At 43.2% G+C, this 7,633-nt stretch overlaps 1 protein-coding gene across 1 annotated transcript in view; it reads left to right on the top strand.

Moving 5' to 3' along the window:
* Positions 1-7,633, top strand: part of ELP4 (elongator acetyltransferase complex subunit 4) — a 235,706-nt gene that overhangs the window by 141,367 nt on the left and 86,706 nt on the right. The gene's annotated exons all lie outside the window — the stretch shown is intronic.

Below are 7,633 nucleotides of genomic sequence, written 5' to 3' on the forward strand. Positions count from 1 at the left end.
CATTACAGTTTCAAAATTTCGTCTTTCTAATAGTATATTACATGGCTGGAGTGAAATTGACTCTTCAGAGAACATGTTAATATGATGCAGCAATGTTAACTTATTTTGATGGGTTGGGAACCAAGAGTTGGTTAAGTGGTTTGCTTTTTTTATGCAATACAGGTTCTACTTTATTTTTTCTTGACAACGCTGTGTAAAACAAAGACATAGCTTTTAAAACTGTCTAACTAATATGATGAATGTCAATCACTTAAAAAACTCCACTGTAGCATAAACACATACTGTATACAGCTTTTATTCTGAATTAGAATAATTGAATCAATGACAGTGATTTGCCAGGATGTCAAATCTATCCATCATATCCTGTCACTACCAGTTTATTTTTTGTGATCAAAATCAAAAAGACTACTATTTTGTCATCAGCTATTTCATTAGTAGTAACAATCAGGTTTTCTCTTCTATATTTTTTAGATATGCCTGTTAAATTTCTTATTTCTAAAGATACAAATCCTTTTTAAGTCTTTTCAAAATAAAGTTTCAGAACTGAACTGTCAGTTTAATAAAGAAAAAGACATCTACTTTCCTATGCCGATATATTTAAAATATTATCATTGATGTCTCAAACATTTTTTCTCTTTTTTGTATTATGTGTTACACTGAATGGAAGTTCTCATTAGATACTTAATTGTGCCTTTTGAAAGCATGAAATAATTTAAACGCTTAGGATAGAGTGATTTTTAACAAAGGCAAAGTTTTACATATTTCGTCTTTTTAACGTAAATAACACACAACATAGTACTTCTTTGTGAAATACAAAGTCACAAGACACATAAATTGCTGCCAACATACAGAAATAGGTCATTGACCTAACATACGGGAGAGAAAATATCATGAAAGTCACAGATGATTTCTAGCTACCATATTAATTAAAAATTGTTAGCAAGTAGTGTGTGTATCGCACGCACATGTGCAATTCCTGTGCATTTATAAGACTTGAATTTCAGAAACTTCCATAGGTTAATATTACTGCTGACAAATATTTTGAGTAATAAAGGGAACTCCTTCTGCAAATCTGGATTAATTTTTTTTTCTGATTCACTAAACATGCTTTGTGAAATGTGTCACAGTATACAGATGTATTGTGTTGTTTACCTAAGGCAAAAACATGTAGCAAAATTTCTCTTCTTTTCTTCCAAAATATTGTATCAGTTACAACGACATATGACAGTGACTTGGCTAATCCATAAACAGGGAAGTGAAATAATGCCATGTATGTGCTACACAGTGTACATAAGGTACACTTACAAAACAACGTTTTGTTTCTTGCACCAGAAGACCCCTGGCTCTCGTTTTGGCTTGGGAAGCAGTAGAAGTGGTGATTTTCTGACAGATTTCCTCAAGCCACCCTGTGACTGTCAAGCTCCTGTACACAAAATAAAAAAATAAAAAGTCCTTCCTTTCTTTCTTCGCTTGGCTTGAAGACAAATATTTAACTAAGGAGTGCAGCTCAGGTAATCGAAGAAAGGATGCGGCCTCTTTTGACAGGCTGTTGCAGTGTGCTACCAGCTTCATCAGAGCCCCTTGCTGGATGGAAAATGTGTGCAGCCCCTGTTGTGTTCAGAGGGCTCTTCTCTGCGGAGATTTTGGTGCGAGGTTTTATTTGTTTATTGTGATACTTTAGGCACAATTTCCTATTTTTTAACAGGTTACAAACTGAAACCACCAAACTCAGCAGGGAAAGAATGGATTCATTGCAGTGAAAATGCTCCCAATGCAGAGCTGGCGCCTGAGCTTTACATAGTTGTGACACACAGTCAAGAAAGCAGTAATGAAATTTAAAACATTGTGTCTTTAATATGTCAGATAAGAATGCTTTATGTAATTTCTGTTATGTTAAGGTTTTCAAAATATAATTATTTGGAATATGAGAATATTGTGATAGATTAAGTCTTTTGCTATGTTTATAAAGAAATTACAAAAGCAATTTCAAGGATGCAGCTGAATTCAGTTTTCTGTAACAGTAGCTACAAGCATCTGAAAATGGGCATTCACCTACAATGGTAGTACGCCACTGGTTTCATCTTAAATAAAAAGTAGTGATGTTTTTCCAAACACAGCTTTTGGAAAAGTGCACCAGTCTCATTTACAGGAATCCTGTACAACAGCAATATTGGAAAGTGAGCTGTTAATCAAGTCTTTCTGAAACCACAAGGTTGTATGTAACACATCCCTTTAAAAATGTATATATATTACAAATATTACACACACATTAAACCACTATTTCTCCAGGATCATATGTTAGAAATTTAGTAAAACGTTTTTCTTTTGCCTGTGCTAGAGAAATACTGTCCGTAACTAGAGAGCACACAAAGAATAGGAAAGAAGATGCTTTTATGCCTTTAAGAGGTGGTGAAAGCAAGCACTGTCCCCCATTACATCTCTTGGGGGATTTTTATTTTCTATTGTGAGCTACCTGAGTGCAAGGCCTGCATTTCTTTTTTAATCACACTGAGCACATGATGGTGCTTATTCAATAATAAATGGGCCGGTGTAGAAAAAGAATGAAAGTGAATCCTCTTCATCTTAAGACAAAAAGGCAACACGAATGAGGGGGGAAAAATCCCACCATAATTACTTTCAGTTTCTAGAAAATACTAAGCTCAGTCTTTTTCCAAAAATGGTTCACTAAGACCATGGATGGCTACATCTGTATTTCCACATCTGAGTAGGTAGATTTTCAGAAGTGTCGAGCATCAAGCATACCAGAGCATCCGCTGAAAGCTTGGCTGCTTGCTTAAACTCTGCTTTGAAACAGTTTTGAAAGTTATTAGGCACATTGAACTAATTTTCAGACCTGCTGTTCATATCAAAATGAAGACATCTTTTGAGCTTTTATACTTTTTTTTTTTTCGCAAATGGATATTCTGATGCTGTAGAGTTTAACCTAAAAATTCTGCTGAAGATGTCAGTGATGATTTAGATGGGGAGCAAGCTGGTAGGTTTGATCTGGCAGAGTTTGATTTTCTACACTCAGAATGCTCTCAGCACTGAAGGCATCAGGTATTCCCTTAAAAAGTCTAGGAACAGGCTGAGGTCAGTGCAGTTTCATCTACTTTTTTCTTTTCTTTTTTTTTTTTTTTGGGACACAGAGCAAACTGCAAAAGCTCTGGCTTGAATTTTGTTGGGCTAGACCGGGCATCATTCTTGCCGTGGGACTTGTACCACTGCAAAGCAAATTAGCCGTCCTTCAACACTGCACTCTTGGAGACAGAGGAGAACCAAGCTGTGTGGGAGACAGAGCCTTCCCCGGCAAAGGCTCACTAATACAGAGCCTCAGATGCACCATAAATATGTTGGCTTCAAAGCAGCAGATAAAACTTTAGCCCAACAAAACGCTGGGAAAGAGGATGCAAGAACAGGTAGCATGGTAGGCAGGCACAATTAATGCATGGTGGAGAGTGCAGTGGATAAACACAGTGGAGGAATCTATGTAAGGGAGCAGACGGGCAGGTCCGTTCTGCAGTCCTGGCCTGTACCAGACCCTGTGGAGTTTTAGATCTCTCCTTGCCCAGACAGGTGTACATCAACACCAGCTCATGCAGAGCAGCTGAATCATGAATCAGAAAGTCATCAGGCCCAACAGAAGCTTGGTTTAAAGAAGAATTTCAGGGCTTGAACACACAGTTTGCAAAAGGATAGTGTTGACTTGAATTCAGAAAAATCAAAATGGACAACTTGCTTCTTTAAAAGCAAAAAAATTATGAAATTTAAATGACTGATTTTTTATTTAATCCAATCCGACAGAGGGAGTTTTAAAAATAAATAAACCCTCCCCTGCAGTATTTGAATCACAAAGCTGCAGACTACAGAATCTGGATATGAAGCCAAGTTTGCGGAGAAAAACGTAAAGGGTAAAACGTAAACAGTTACAGGGAAACAGAAAGTTTTTTCTTCAGTTGTCATAAATGAACGTATGCATTGTAATGACCTGAAGATGTTTATCGGCTGCATGCAGCTCCACGTGAGTCATAATCTTGGTGCCCTATCTGTAATTTCTGTGGAATAACTGTTCATAAACTACTCAAAATCCAGCGGCGTAGGGCTGACACGAAAGAGCTTATCTGTGAATCTCCAAACTCCTCCGGCGCAGCTGGAAAAGCTCGTATGTCCTCAGAGAGGAGGAACCGCAATTCACAGCCCTTACAGCGTGTGGCTGCTGAGTGTACGTGAGGTCTGTCAGGTGCCTGGAGGCAATTGCAACCTCTGCTGGAGGATTTCATGCAGCTTACAGCTCCTGTCAGGCACCTGGAGGTAACAGGAGGCCTCCCGGGTGGCTCGCAGGCCTGGCTGAGGAGGTCAGGCCGCATGCAGTGCTCGAGCTGCCCCGGGCCCAGCAGGAGCAGACCCGTGCCCCTCTGCCTGCACCTGCACGTCACCATCTTCACCCCCACGAAAACGTGGTCACCTCGCCAGGCCATGATGGGGGATCTCGCCTCTGGGAGCAAGGGCCCTGAAATTGTCGCTGTCTGCAGGCAAAACCCAGCTGAGCAGGCCTAGCACCACTGCTGAAGGTTTGTGATGGGACTTCAGGGAAACCACTTTTCATGGGGACTTTCCTTCAGAGGGCTGTCTTCAAAAGAAACGAGGATTCTGGCAACTGGAGATTTCCTGCAAATCTGTCGCCCTTCACCTGTGTGCATTGAAAGAATGATCCCATGGTTTCCTTTCTCTGAGTTCTCATTTCCATGGCCCTGGTGAAAACTCCTTCTTCATTCAGGTGATCACTGCTGAAAACCATCTGGGGATAGCAAGCGATCCCAAACAATGCCTGCTGGCTAAGAATACATTGCTTGCTTTTTTTTTTTTTTTTTTTTTTTTTTTGTACTTCTAAGAGAATATTAGGGAAGGGATCAGTTTAACATCTGTTCTAAAGCAAGGAAGTTGTAAACCTGGCTCCTGTCCAAATTGTAATACCATATCTGTGTAGTCCTTTTGCAATTCTACCTCCACACTTAAAACAACTCGTTACCACCATGCGTGCAGTGCGGGTTGCTCCATCCTCAGCTATTTCCCTTAAGCACCACTAAGCAGAGGACACACGTGAGAGACTGACCCAGCACCACTCTCCAGCAGGAATGTAACATGAGCTGTGCTCCGTGCTTTGTTCCTCCCCGCCGAGGAGGAACATCTCCCACACCTATCCCACGCCGGGCAGGGCTGGGGCTCTGGGCTCCCTGCACGCCTCGGCCCCAGCCACTGCTCCCGGCAGCAGCCAGACACGTGGAGGATTGGCCCAGCGGGACCGAATGCGCGCCGCCAACCAAGTTTTGATTAGAAACAGAGCTGCAGGAGCTCAGTTAGCAGGTTCCTTGTCAGGGAAAAGTTATTTTAAAAGATGCTATGCCACTTCTGGAGCAGAAGAGCCTCATGAGCTGCACACAGAGTGGTGTGCAACTGCCAAAGCTGAGGTTAACAGCAAACGGAAATGAACTGGTAAAAAAAAAAAAAAAAATGTATATTTTCAGTTTTCCTACTGCTATTTATACCAGGGAAACATAGAACAAATTCAAACCTTAGCATAACTCTAAACCTGCACGTTACCCAGAGAAAATGAAGTAATGTATTTTAGCCAGTAATACTGAAGAAATCAGCCAAAAAGAGAAGAAAAGGAATAAAGGCCAGAAACCTATGGACACAGAAAGGGAGTCAAATAGAACTACTAATGGCTGAAAACCTGGGGCAGGGGATGTGAGTTACCAGTCCCAGGTTAATCTTTGCGATGGTAATCTTGTCCCAGAAGATAAAATCTATGTCAGTCTGCCCACAGTAAACCAGCCTATGGAGATATTTTGCTTATTTAATACATGGAATCCCAGGGAAAAAGGAAAAAAAAAGGAGTGTGGGCCCCTCTCGGCTGTTTGCCAGGCATTACGGTCTGGGTCCTCTGCCTCCTGCAGCAAGTCCATGCTGGCTGGTGCTTACCTCCTGAAAACCAAACCGGGATCTGCACGGAGCGAGGCAATCCCGCCATGGGTGTGACCACACACGTGTCTGCTTCACCATCAGCGTGTACGGCTCATCATCTGTCTGCTCGGAACAATAACTGGTAGGTTAGCAGCCTTTTCACTTATAAATGTAAATATTGTATCTAGAACACAATGTTTGAGATACAAAATACGATGTTATTAAGACGGCGCTCACACATCAATTCTTGTGTGACTATAATTTGTGCAATGCCTTAGGAGGGGCTTATAAATAAAGTATAAGGTGTTATTATGAAATACATTTTAACCCAATGCACAGAAATGCCTTGTTCCTATTGAAATCAGTAGCAAAACTCCTATTGATTCCAGTGGTAAAAGGGGGAGACCCTTGGAAATAGCCGTGTTACACTGAGCAATACATTGCAGCAGGTTTTGCCTCAGCAAGTAACACGGCTCTGGAAGAAGAAAGGGGATGCAAATAGGTTCCAGGTACTGTTCAGAGCACACTGGAGGGCTGCATTGTGTGCTCGTGCTGCTGCTGCTGCTGGTGTCCGACGAGACAGCCGTAGCCGCATGGATGCACGCAGCTCCCCTAGCCTTCTGCACCAGGCCCAGAGCGAGCGGCCAGGATCCGGCCCAGCTGTCGGGTGCACAGAGGGGCTGCATGCCAGCCTCATGCCACCACCCTGGGGAAAAGCCCCCCCGGCAGGGCCGCAGCCGCCATGAAGAGCAGCAGCAGCAGCATCCCGGCTTCTCCCCGATGTGCGACCAGCCATGGCTTTCCACGCCGACCTCAATAAGCTCAAGCCTCATCCGCGTACACAACCTCTTCACGCCGTGTCCACGCAGCACAACCCAGCCCTGCGTCCCCCGAGGAGGCCGTCGAGGGGTGCGAGGGCTGGCAGCTGAGGCCAGGCAGCCAGGGAGCCTGAGGGGAGCGGGACGGGGGCTGCCCTGCCCGCCTGTCAGCACCCGCCACCACTGCCAGCCTGCTGTGGGCGCTGGGGCTCGTCCCACAGGAGCTGGCCTACAGGCAGCCAGCTATGTTCGTGGAGGCCAGGATGCCACGTGGGGCTGTAAAGGCTGGGTTTGTGCCTCCAAGGAATTGTTCCCAAGATCAGTTTAGCCGTGCGAGAAGGGACCTGCTTGCTGTGGTGTTTAATGCGATCTAGCCCTAGCTCACAAATACACAATGCATGTGCGCGTGCCTGATAAATATGTATATAAATAAAAACAATTTCCCTGCAAAATTAATATTTTCAATTTGGTGGCTTCTAGGTAATTAAAACTGTTTAAGATTGGTATAATGAATATACTTATAACTGACCAGTATCAATTAAAATGAAATATTTTAATCTGATGTTTTTGCACATTTTTGCTTGCTTCAAGCTCTCAGTGTTATTAACTGTCGTATCATGCATTGAATGGAGCTGCTCTTTGTCCCTAAAGGACTCGGCGTTTACGTGCATTTGACCCTGTCTGCAGGCAGCGATTGCCTCGGCACCGCAACTTTGCTGCTCCCAGTTTGCAGTGAGGCATTATCTGCAGCTCCAAATATGCTGGAGCGAGCAGAAGAGAAAGCATAACCAGCCCAGATAGCATCTCCACGTTACAAAGGCCGTTTGTGACACCCGTGCTTTGACTCAGTG

Source organism: Cygnus olor, chromosome 5, assembly GCF_009769625.2.
Source record: "Cygnus olor isolate bCygOlo1 chromosome 5, bCygOlo1.pri.v2, whole genome shotgun sequence".
Lineage (NCBI taxonomy): Eukaryota > Metazoa > Chordata > Aves > Anseriformes > Anatidae > Cygnus > Cygnus olor.